The sequence below is a fragment of the Mesoplodon mirus genome (assembly GCF_964341445.2).
Source record: "Mesoplodon mirus genome assembly, chromosome: 13".
Taxonomy (NCBI): Eukaryota; Metazoa; Chordata; class Mammalia; order Artiodactyla; family Ziphiidae; genus Mesoplodon; species Mesoplodon mirus.
Window position 1 is genome coordinate 20,962,988 of NC_138989.1, and position 12,124 is coordinate 20,975,111.

Here is a 12,124-nt window from a genome sequence, read left to right on the forward strand (position 1 = left end):
TGGGGGCATAAACATTCATGAGAGCCTTTCCTTGCCATTTACGGTGGTCCAGGCAGCATACTGAGTGCCAGGAATGTGAAACACAGTTCATTTATTCAAATGCTCGGCTCTGAGGTTATAGGGCTATGTGATAAATGAATAATAATCAATTGATTTTTTCCACAAACATTCATTAGGTAACTAGTATGCTCCAGTCTTTGTGTTAAGCTTTGGGGATATAAAGAATAATTCATTCAGACATGGATTAACTTTCTCCCATGCGTTAGGCACTCGATTAGGCATTTGGGGATTAAAGATGAACAGAGCTCTTATCCTCAGGGGGTTCACCGTTTGGTGGAAGAGCCAGGTTACGGTGGTGCAGTGCAAAAAGTGCTAAAATAGAACTTGTAATGAGATACTGCAGGAAACCATGAAATGATCTCTGCTTGGGTCTGAAGGGGAAGGGGAGGGATCAGGGAAAATTACAAACAAGTGGGGGCTTTAGATCTGGACTTTGAAGGATGAATATAAGTTTTCTAGGCAGAGAATAGGTGGAAGGAAAATCCAGGCAGATGGAAGAACATGTGCAAAGGCGAGGTGTCCTGGGATCAGTGAAAAGTTTGGCATGAATGGAGCTCAGGGTTATGTGGCAGGGACAGAATCAGGTGAATCTAGGGCACATCCTTGTCTCTCTGCGTGGGGGGTGTATGTTACTAGAGCCAGGAGGGTTCAGGGCCTGCAGATTAATTCCATCTCGGACTGAGGTGGGAGTAGACACTCTCTCTTAATTTGCTCCCACCTCCACGGGCAGAGATTGTTCAGTTCTTCCTTTTCAAATTATACATTTAATGCATGGCAACTTTGTGAGATAATCCCACTAATATTATCCCCAGTTTATAAATGAACAAACTGACCATCGGAGAGGTAAATTATCCACTCAGATCATACAGCTGTGCGACCCCATGGTTGGCATTTAAACCTCCAAGTAAGACCACATTCCCAATGTGTTTGTGGCCCACAGCAAGGCAGGAAACAGGTTTTCTGTCCCAATGATGCAGACATTCTGAAACCCTCTGGGGTTAATTGGCTGTATTGGGCAAAGGCCAAGGAGCTTTCCCTCCAAAAAGCTAATCGGAACTAACTCAACACCGAGCTCATGTGCATGTGTGTGTGGGGGGGTAAGGGTGGAGAGAGTCCTAGCTGAGCCCAGACCAGTGTCAGCTGTGCTGGAAAGGAATAAATCTCTTCATGAGCCAACATTAATACAAGCTTGGCAGGTTCCGGGCAGGCCCCCGGTTGATTATGCCAATGGACGCCAGGGAGGGGAAGATTGAGCTGCCGGGGGTGATGTGAATATACATCACATAAGGTAATGTCTTGAAAATATATAGCATCCAAGCAGGCAGGCATCTGAAGGCGGGGCAAAGGGGGATGGTGGGGGAGGGGTGGCATCTGTTTTCAATTATGATGACCAGAACCCACTGAACGAAGTTCCCAGACTGACACCTAGGGCACTTACCCACTTGCAGTGGTACCAATCATTCACTCCTCATGTGTTTATTGAGCACCTATTCAGTGCCAGGCACTGAGGGTATAGGCTGACCATTCAGGCACGTCGCTGCCCTCATGTAGCTCCTAGTCTGGTGGGGCAGACAGAACTAAGCAGACCATCATGCCTCTTGCATAAAAAGTGCATCAAGGAGAAAAACAGAGTGGTGAAGGCTTAGAAGACTTAAGTAGAGGTCATGGAGGACTGCCTGGAAGAGGTGACATTTGAAATGAGAGCTGAAAGATGAATTAGGGTTAACTTGGTGGAGTGTGCATTTATATAGCAGAGAGTAGGAGACAGAGAAGAACCATATGGAGGCCCTGAGGCAGTAGGGCTTTTGGAACTTGTGAGCAACAAAAAGTAGGCCAGGGTGGCTGGTGCACGGAGAGACAGGGCTCAGACATATCTGAGATTTAAACAGAAGCCAGGCCAGCTGTGGCCTTGTGGGAGTTGAAAGGATTGGACTTCATCACAGAGCAATGGGGAGCCACTGAAGATTCTAAAGCAGGAGAGTTACTGATCAGATTCTCCTTTCTCAAGGTATCTCATCAAATCCTCACTGCAACCCGGTGAGGTAAATATAATGATTCCTTATTATTTGAGTGAGGAAACTGCAGCTCAGACAGGTGAAGCAATTTGCCCAAAGTCACATAGCAAAGGAGTGGCACACTGGTCCTGTTGTATCCCAAAGACAATAAGCAATTGAGTGCAGATTCTCTAGCCCAACATTATGGACTTGTAGCTAAAAAAGAAGGTTTGGATTCCAGAATATGAAAGGAAAACTCAAATCCCTGGATGTATCTTTGGTGGGAATCTGACAAATGTTGGGAGGTTCAGATCAGAATTTGGGAGCCATGGATAGCCTTGAGAAAGAACCCAGTGTCACCATGACCTGCATAGGAGTTTGGCTTGGGGGTTGCTAAAGGGGACCATCTGAGGGTGCCAAGGGTCTGCAGAGAGCCAGTTACCTCAACCAGACAGGGCAGAGAAGGGGCCACCATGGGCTGCTCACTCCAGGGCTTGGGAAGCTGAGAAGCTGCCTCTAGCATCCATCCACTGGAAATTCAAAAGGAAACTAACAAAACCTGAAATAAAATGGGAGATCCTCTCCCCTGGAAGCATATTGTCAGCTCAAGTTTGGAAGAGTAATCCAGTTCATCTGCCATATCTTTGCAGGCTCAGATTTGGCAAAGATTATAGTAATAATGGAGACCAGCAGTAACAGTGCAGTCATTTGGCAGATAAGTGAGCACTACTGTGAGCCTCACCCTGAACTAGGCACTGGGGTTAGAACAGAGAAGAAGGTGGAGGTGGAGGCAGCCCTGCTGGAGCTTACAGTTTGGTCCAGGGTGGTATTAGCTATGCTTTGTTGAGAACCTACTGTTGCACCACTGAAACAAGATGAGCCATGAACACATCCCCTTCTCTAAACCTCACAGCCATTCTGTGGGGTTGGTACTTACAGTAGACATTGCTGGTCCCATTTACCTGACCAGTGTGCCAAGCCTCCAGCATCTATGAGTATTGGCTGCTGATAGCTCACATCTTCCCCACTTCTGGAGATGCTCCCTAGAGCCACCTTGCTCAGAAATGCCTGGGGAGTTATGCACACCCAGGGACGGTCTTTAGATGATGACTGACTCTTACAGGAGCTCCGCTGGCTTTCTGTGGGCAAACATTTTGGTGCCATTCATGCTCAAGAGCTCCCGGTGGGATCAGGCAGAGACTGGACCTCAACTGAAACCACATCTTTGCTTTGCTGCTTCTTCTCCTTTGCTGGCCAGCTCCCCCTATCCTTACAAGTTTTTCTCTAGAGCTCTCATGCAATTAATCTCTTGCAGAAGAGTACTTATCCGGGCCACAGGAATGGGACTAGGGTAAGGCAAGCATGGCACTCAGGGCACAAAATTCAAGGAGGCACTCATTCTCAGGGTCTGACCTGGCACTTGTATGAGAAAGAGGGTTTCCTTATATTTTCCACCCTGGGTACCTGGATTGCCTCATTCTCATCCTGGCCCCAGTCCCAGTCTTAGTTTCTCCTTCCAGGGAACATATCTCAAGACAGTATCTTTATTGTACCTAATCCATAGGAATAGATATCAAGTTGGACAGACTAAGAAATGTATCCAAGATCCCAGATTTTGTTAAGTGATAGAGCTCAGACTGTTGGAAGTAAGTTTATCTAGTCTTTTCCTATGATCTTATTGCCTTTGGGACAATATGCCCAGTTATCTGGGGAGCAGAGACTCAAAGGTGAGACAAATTGAGAAAAGAAATCCCAGATCCTGGGAGAGACTTCCGGTTCCATCTGGTGCAGCCCCTGCCTCCCAGCATCTAAAAATAGTTGCTATGACCATTTTAAGGGTGAGACACATGGGACCCAGCATATCAAACATCCAGATCTAAGCCACCTTGAAGACTTAACTCGCTCTTCTGAAGCCCCCTCACTAGTGAGGGAATAGAACCAGGACTTGAACGCTGAAAGCATCTCTGGCTTTGACCCGCTGAGATAGTCTCAAAGGCTGAGTGGGACCTGGGAGATTGACAGGTGGTGAATGATGGGCTGGCATTACCCAAGAAGGTCAAACCTGGATCTGACCCCGGCTCCAGAGGAGTGGGGACCGCCCTCCATATCTGTAAGCCCGAGTGCGTGAGGCTGTGTGTTGGGTTGGGGTTTATTCTCTGTCTGGCACCCACGCGTGACCTCACAGCTGCCTCTCTGTTGAGTTCTGACACATTTGGTGCTCAAGGAAAACCAGCTCTACTTTACCTTCCTCTCAGTCTTATTGTTGCCTGTTCCCCCAAACAGAGCAGTTGATTGTGCTGTTGTTATGGCTGCTGAAGACGTCCCCTCCTTTCCTAGTTTGGCTTCTGAGCTGAAGCACTGGTCGTGCCCACCATCTTGAAATTCCTAAAATTAAAATGCAAGACGGAAGGAACTGAAGTATGGCCTGGAGGGGCTGGGTGTGTCTGAACTTAGGCCAGTCATGTCCCAGCCCGGACTACAGCTTCTTCCTCTGTCACTTGGTGAGAGGAGGGCTCTGTCCAATCCTGTCCCCTCTGTCCAACCTCCTAGGTGGCCCTACCTCCCACAGCTATGCTCTTCCATATGTGCAAATGATATGCACCAATGATGTATACAAGCCTAGGAGGGACTGATTCTAGAATATGAGCTTCTGGGACCTCAGAAATGAAGCAGGTATTTATCATGTACCATCCACTGTTTGGGGATACTTCAGTGTTGCTGAATGAATCTCTCTGTACCCAGTCTGACTACCACCACCCCGCAAAGCTCCAGTCCCCTGCACTCTGGGAACTGCTCCATTGGAAGCTTACTGTCTAGGTCTAAGTGGCTCTTGTAAGGCACCATCCTTGTTCTTGTGTGAAACTCATGCAGGAGAAGAGCTCTATTACCCTATTCTTTAGAATTTTGGCTCCGAATCACTTACCCCAACCTATTCCTTATACTGCCCTGGACCGTCGTCTTCCTCCAGGATTCCTGCTTCATCCTGGTGGATGGTTCCTGCAACCCAATTTTCCATAGATTCTTGATAAAGAGGACATGTTGCCCTCTATGAAGGTCTGTGTGTCCCTAGTGTTGTCAGCTAGTCTGAAGTCCAGGAGCTGTCTCCCTATACTCTCTGCTCCTTCCCTGCCTCCCCAGCATCTATATAATAAAGACCTGAGTCTTGCAGCCACACTACAGCAAGTCTCACTGAACTTTTCCCACCTCAATATCACTGTCCAGACAGTTCTACCTAATCCTGCATTGGAAGGATGAGTCCTAATCAGAGTCCTAATCAAAGGTCAACAGCTAGTAAGAACTCCATCTGAGTTTTGATGATAGGGATGCAATCAGAAGTTTAGAGAGCTGTGGGGTTCCAGAAGGGGGAAGGCAGGATACAACTGTCACTCTCCACTTTTATTTTCCTATAATCCACATGGAGAATAGAAGGCTTGCTGGGTGATGTTCAGGAAGCCGGTTCTCCTCTCTTAGCCTCAGCATTCCCCATCTGTTCAAATGGGTGTGCTGGATGGGCTCAGAGCCAATGATTCTCTGAGATGAAGCATTATATGCTTCCTGCTGTGTCTCGCTCGGGTCTCACAGGGCAGAAGGGTTTTGAAAGCATTCATCAGTTAATGCATCACTTGTTCATTAAAGATTCTTTCTGGACATCCTCGTAGCTCCTACTTTTCCAGGCATTTGACCCCCAGCCCCACCAGTGCTGACAAATTGCTGCTTGAAGTTCATGGTCCCAGAGGCCTTCTTAAAGTGTCCAGGAATGCAGGCATGGGGGGTGAGGAGGGAGATTGGGGAGGTGTTGGCTGGAAGCCACAAGCCACAGCAGTGGGAGGAGGGTGCAGGGGGTGGGGTGCAGGCACCCCAAGATTGCTCAGGCGGAGAGGCGGTCAGCAGCATCCTGACTGAAAGCAATCCAAAACGAGGTCTGCGTTCTAGTCTCCAGTGATGTCACAGCTAATCATTAGCCTGGTAATTACATTGAAAGCCTTCTGCGATCTTATCCTCAGCGGGGTCATTAATGCAAGGCAACCACACCAGTAAATGTCTCATTAGTCTTATTTTAGACTTATGTATTTTTCAGGACTACAGAATTTTAATAGTCTGCCCTCCCCCCAGCTCCCCATTCTGCGACATTAATACCTATTCCACATGCCAGATTCTTCCAACTCTTCCCCCTCCTTGTTTTCTCTGCTCAAAGCCCCCAGAGGACGTCCAGCAAGGAAGGAAGCCTGGAGTGGGGGTCGAGAGGAGCTAGGTCTTTGCCTCCCTCACCAGCCCCGGGTCTGTTTCTGGCCCCAGTCTCTTTTCTGTAATGACAACCCTTTCCTGGATTTTCTATGTCTTCCTCAGGAAGCTTCACTCTTTTTATTTTAACCCTCTTTAAACCTTTTTCTCATTATTGAAGAAATGCATGCTCATTACAAAGACAGGAAGAAAAAAATTACCATTCATCTCAGACCCCAGGCAAAATGATCCTCTCCCCACTTCTTGCTCACCCCTGTCCTGCAATTCTGGCTTTTCTTTTGTCACTGGAATGGGCTGAGCTTCTCCCCTCTCGGGGCCTTTGAACATTGCTGTTCCTTCTGCCCACAGCACTTACCTGTCCTCTCTGCCCTTGGATGACTCCTACTCTCTCTCCAGGGTACTGCCTAAACACCACTTCCTCCTGGAAGCCCTCTCTTTCTTCCTCCACTTAGGGTTGTACCTCTGCCTTTTGATGCTATTGCCCATGTCTTACACACACATGTCATAATCACCATTAGCCATCTACATGTAACACTAATTGTTTGATTGCAGTCTCCCTGACTAGGCAGATTGTTCCAGGTGGACAGGGAGCAACCCTATGTGGTTCATTAACCTTTGGTCCCAGTGGTCATCTCAGGGGCAGTTGATACAAAGAGGCATCAATAAGTACTTGTTGAATGAATGGATGGATTAGTGGATGGGTGGAGGGATGGATGGATGGGTAGCTGAACTTATTTTGGAATATTCTCCAGTCTTTCCTTTGCATTTTAAGATACTGTTCAAATGATACAACATGTAATTTTACATCTTTTTTATTCTGCATTTTTCTGCATGTTAACAACTGTATGCATTTTTGATGGCCGTGCAGTACTCCACTGGGTAGATGTTCCCTAAATTACTCACTAATTTCCTAATGGCATGCATTTGGGAAACTGATATTTCCTGTAAGTTAAGGCTTTGGGTTCCATCCCCAAGCAGCAGCGTTCAGATACTGCTGTGCCACCACCTCAGCAGTGTGACCATACAGTTACGGACAAGTGACCTTTCCATAGTGACCTGTGCCTCCGTTTCCTCATTTGTAAACAAGGGTAATAACTTATGGGGTTATTATGAGGGTAAAATCAGTATAAGTACATAGAACAGTGCCTGGCACCCAGTAAACGTTAATTATTGCTTCATGGTTGTCAACTATACGTGATTTAGTGAGGGATGTATGAATGGGTGGAGTTTGATCTGTACCTCTGACTATTCTATTAGGATAGCCAGGGCCTTGCTGAAATCCTAAACCTTCGAATGCCCAGGATAAAAGCTGAGACATCGGGCTTCCCTGGTGGCGCAGTGGTTGAGACTCCGCCTGCCGATGCAGGGGACACGGGTTCGTGCCCCGGTACGGGAGGATCACACATGCCGCGGAGCGGCTGGGCCTGTGAGCCATGGCCACTGAGCCTGCACGTCTGGAGCCTGTGCTCCGCAATGGGAGAGGCCACGGCAGTGAGAGGCCCGCGTACAGCAAAAAAAAAAAAAAGCTGAAACATCTTCTTTTCCCATCATGAGCTCACAATTTGGGGAGGCCTTTCTCCAAAGCATATCTGCCAGCAACCTGCACTGTCATTTCCCCTTCACTGTTCTGGTCTCACCCCAGATCTTTCCTCTGAACAGTGTGGTGGAAAGAACCAGGGCTTTGGGGTCAGGGAGGCCTGGGCTGAGACTGCCACTCTGTCGCTTGTGAACCAAGAGACCTTGGGAAAGCAGCTTCCTGTTTCTGAGTCTGAGGGTCATCTGTAGATGGGGCCAGGTGCACCCAGCTTACTGCAGGTTGGGAGGATCAAATGAGCAAGTGTGTGTCTGGCATTTGACCCATGCTGGCACCCCAGCCTCTGCGGTTACAACCCCTCAGCAGGTGCATGGATGCCCTCTCGGGGGTAACTTGTCAGGTGTCTCCCATGTGCTGGGCGGGACATGGTGTGCCGTATCTCACTAACTGAGTGAAGAAAGGAAGAAGGAAAGCGGGCAGAGAAGCAGGTAGGTTTCAACTATGGGAACCCAAAGATGCAGAACAGACTCCTTCCTCTTCTTTATAAGCAGAAGCTCTGAAATGTTCCTGCTCTCACTGTGAGGTTTGGGGCAAATAACTTCGCCTCTCTGAACCCTCACATTTTTTTTAGCATCAAGCAGGGTGAGAGGGATCCCTGCAGGGTGGTGGTGATGATTCCATGAGATGACATCTAGTGAATGCTTATTAACCTGAGTTAGTTAATATGTTTTTCTGGACAGTGGTAAGGAAAGTGCCAAAAAGAACTTGAAAGTCACAGAATCAGAGTGATAGGGCTGAAGAAGGCCTCAGAAATCAGGTCTCTTTACTCTTGGTGCCATGTCGCCTGCCCTGAGCCGTGCTGCCTTGGGACTCCAGGATTTATGCTTATCGAATTCATAAAACAAGAGGCAGCTCTCACCCCAAATGTTCTCTTCTTGCCTACTGAGCCTGGAGGTTCTCCTACCCTGGTTAACACACCAGTTCATAGACAATGTGTCTTGAAGTTTGGGGACCTTCCCACTGATGTGTATGCACCAAGGGGCATAATCGGAGTTGGTCTTTTTTGCTGCTGGATATCCAGAAACTAGCACACTGCCTGGCCCACACACAAGTGGGGGCTTAATAAATACCTGTTATATGAGTGGATGAACACGCTTTTACCTTGAGGAGAAGCTGCTGCTGCAGAGAGGCCAGCTGCCCAGCCTCCCTCCCTGGCTCCTTCCCTGGAGCCTGTGATATTTAATTAATATAAGCCAAGCAGAGCCCACTTTATGGTGCTGGCCCAGGGGCCACCCGTAATTGAGAAATGATAGGAGGCACCTGCGACTTGACCTTGGCTAATGATGGATAGATCCACACAGAGATCAGGAGCCAAAGACCCAGGGACTGGAGCATCTGTCTAGAGAGCCCAGGTGGAAGGAAGGGAAAAGAGAGGTTTGCAGCCCTGGCCTGCAATCCCAGAGGGGGGATCGGCTCCGGGGAAATTCTGATGATGCCATTTCCCCGGGGGGATACCCATGGAGGTGTCACGGGCTCACCACATGCCAGGCTCCGACGAGCACTTTACAGAGAGCTTCAGAATGGCAGCAGGTGCTGCTCTTTCCCAGCATCCTGACATGCTGGGGACTCGGTACGTATCTGTCGGATGGTGAGTGAATAAGTAAAAGACTCCAGGGACACTTGGGAGGGAAGCAGAATGGAAAGAAGATCCCCCAAGCTGCAGCGTGGACAGCGATGCAAGGGGCTGGGACGTGGATGGGCACAGAATCCCCCTCCCCTGCCCCTGCCTTTGGCTCCCGTGAAGTTTTGGGACTGACATAAAGGGAGGACCTTTATGTCACTGACTCCAGTCTGAGGTCACCTCCTTCACTCCCCTGGCTCCAGTGTCTTACCCACCAAAGATGCAGCTCCTCATTTCCCTCCTAAGAGGAGAGGACTCTACTTGAGGGAGATGCTGCTCTAACGTTCAGCTCTGGGGTGGGGGTGGGAGGGCGGCTGCAGGACCCTGGGTGTCTTCACGTCTGTGCTGAGCGATGTCTGGGTGCAGAGAGGAACTCGCAGGGCTCTGTCACACCCTCACATCACAGTTGCCAAGAGCATGAAGGACAGAAATGGAATTCCAATGACAAGACTCCTGAGGGTCATGGGGGACTTCGGCAGGGAGGGAGGGCATTTGGTTCCAGCCACAAGGTCAAAGAAATGTGGACCTCTGATGACCAGGAGGTGCACGGAAAATGGCAGTACTGCAGAGCACAGCACTTTAGAGTTTATAGAGCATTTTCAGATCCAGCACTGAGAGAAGGAAGAGACGATTGATGTTCCCATTTGTCAGAGGTGCTAACTGCTGCTTGGAGAGCAGATGCACCAGCTCAGGGCCCAGAGCTGGGAAGTATCAACCTTGAGACTCCAGCCAAGGGATTCCTGGCCAATTCCTTGCCCATGGCCCCCAGCACTGCCTCACCCCTTCTGAATCTGCGGGCTTTGCAGGGAGTGTCCCATCGCTCTCTTTTTTTAAATTGTGGCAAAATACACTTATAACATTTACCATCTTAACCATTTTTAAGTGTTCAGTTCAGTGGCATTAAGTACATTCACACTGCTGTGCAGCCATCACCACTATCCATCTCCTGAATTTTTTGTGTTCCCAAACTGAAACTCTGTCTCCATTAAACATTAACTCCTGATTTTGCCCTCCCCTCAACACCTGGTGATCACCATTCTACTTTCTGGCTCTATAAACTTGACTACTCACAATAGCCAGGACATGGAAGCAACCTAAGTGTCCGTTGACAGATGAATGGATGAAGAAGATGTGGCACATATATACAATGGAATATTACTCAGGCATAAAAAGAAACAAAGTTGAGTTATTTGTAGTGAGGTGGATGGACCTAGAGTCTGTCATACAGAGTGAAGTAAGTCAGAAAGAGAAAAACAAATACCGTATGCTAACACATATATATGGAATCTAAAAAAAAAAAAAGGCTCTGAAGAACCTAGGGACAGGACAGGAATAAAGCCGCAGATGTAGAGAATGGACTTGAGGACATGGGGAGGGGGAAGGGTAAGCTGGGATGAAGTGAGAGAGTGGCATGGACATATATACACTACCAAACGTAAAATAGATAGCTAGTGGGAAGCAGCCACATAGCACAGGGAGATCAGCTCGGTGCTTTGTGACCACCTAGAGGGGTGGGATAGGGAGGGTGGGAGGGAGACGCAAGAGGGAGGAGATATGGGGATATGTGTATATGTATAGCTGATTCACTTTGTTATACAGCAGAAACTAACACAACATTGTAAAGCAATTATACTCCAGTAAAGATGTTAAAAAAATTTTTGACTACTTTAGGGCCCTCATATTAGTGGAATCATACAGTATTTGTACTTTTGTGGCTGGCTTATTTCACTTAGCATAATGTCCTCAAAGTTTATCCATGTTGTAGTATGTGTCAGAATTTCCTCCCTTTTTAAGGATGAATAATATTCCATTGTGTGTTTGTACCATATTTTGTTTATCCGTTCATTGGTCAATGGACGGTTGGATTGTTTCCATGTTTCAGCTATTGATGCTATGAACATGGATATATAACTGTCCCTTCAAGACCCTGTTTTCCATTCTTTTGGGTATATACCCAGAAGTAGAATTCCCAGATCATATGGTAATTCTATTTTTAATACTTTAGAGAACCACCATAATATTTTCCTTGGTGGTTGCACCATTTTATTCCCCACCAGCAATGCATAAGGGTTCCAATTCCTTCACCTCCTCACCAACATTTATAATTTTCTGGAGGGTTTTTTTTTCATAATAGTCATCCTTTTCCCCCACCACCAGAACCCGTCTTATTTTTTAAATTGAGTTATGATTAACATACAATATTAGATAGTAGCCATCCTGATGGGTATGAATAAATAGTTTTGATTTGCATTTCCTTAATGATTAGTGATGTTGAGCATCTTTCCATTTTCTCATTGGCCATCTCTTTTCCATGTGATGCAGAAAGAAGGGCTTAGGATCTTTGGAGTCCAATAGGTCTTGGCCTAATCATGCCTGAACCGCTCAACTTTCTCATTGTGTGATTTTGGGCAAGTGGCTTCCCCTCTCTGGGCCCCAGTTTCCTTGTCAAGGTCACAAGTTCAATCTATGGATGGACCAGTTCATGTTTCAGAGGAAGGAAAAATCAGCCTCTCAGAGGTGGGATCCTGGTTGGACAACTCGGGGATTTTTCAGAGCTGGTGCTTGGGATGTTGGCCACACACAAAGCTGTATTAGTTTCCTAGGGTTGCCATA

At 47.6% G+C, this 12,124-nt stretch overlaps 1 long non-coding RNA gene across 8 annotated transcripts in view; it reads left to right on the forward strand.

Annotated features, from left to right (window-relative positions):
• Positions 1 to 12,124, forward strand: part of LOC309814430 — a 372,229-nt gene that overhangs the window by 111,867 nt on the left and 248,238 nt on the right. The window lies entirely within an intron of this gene.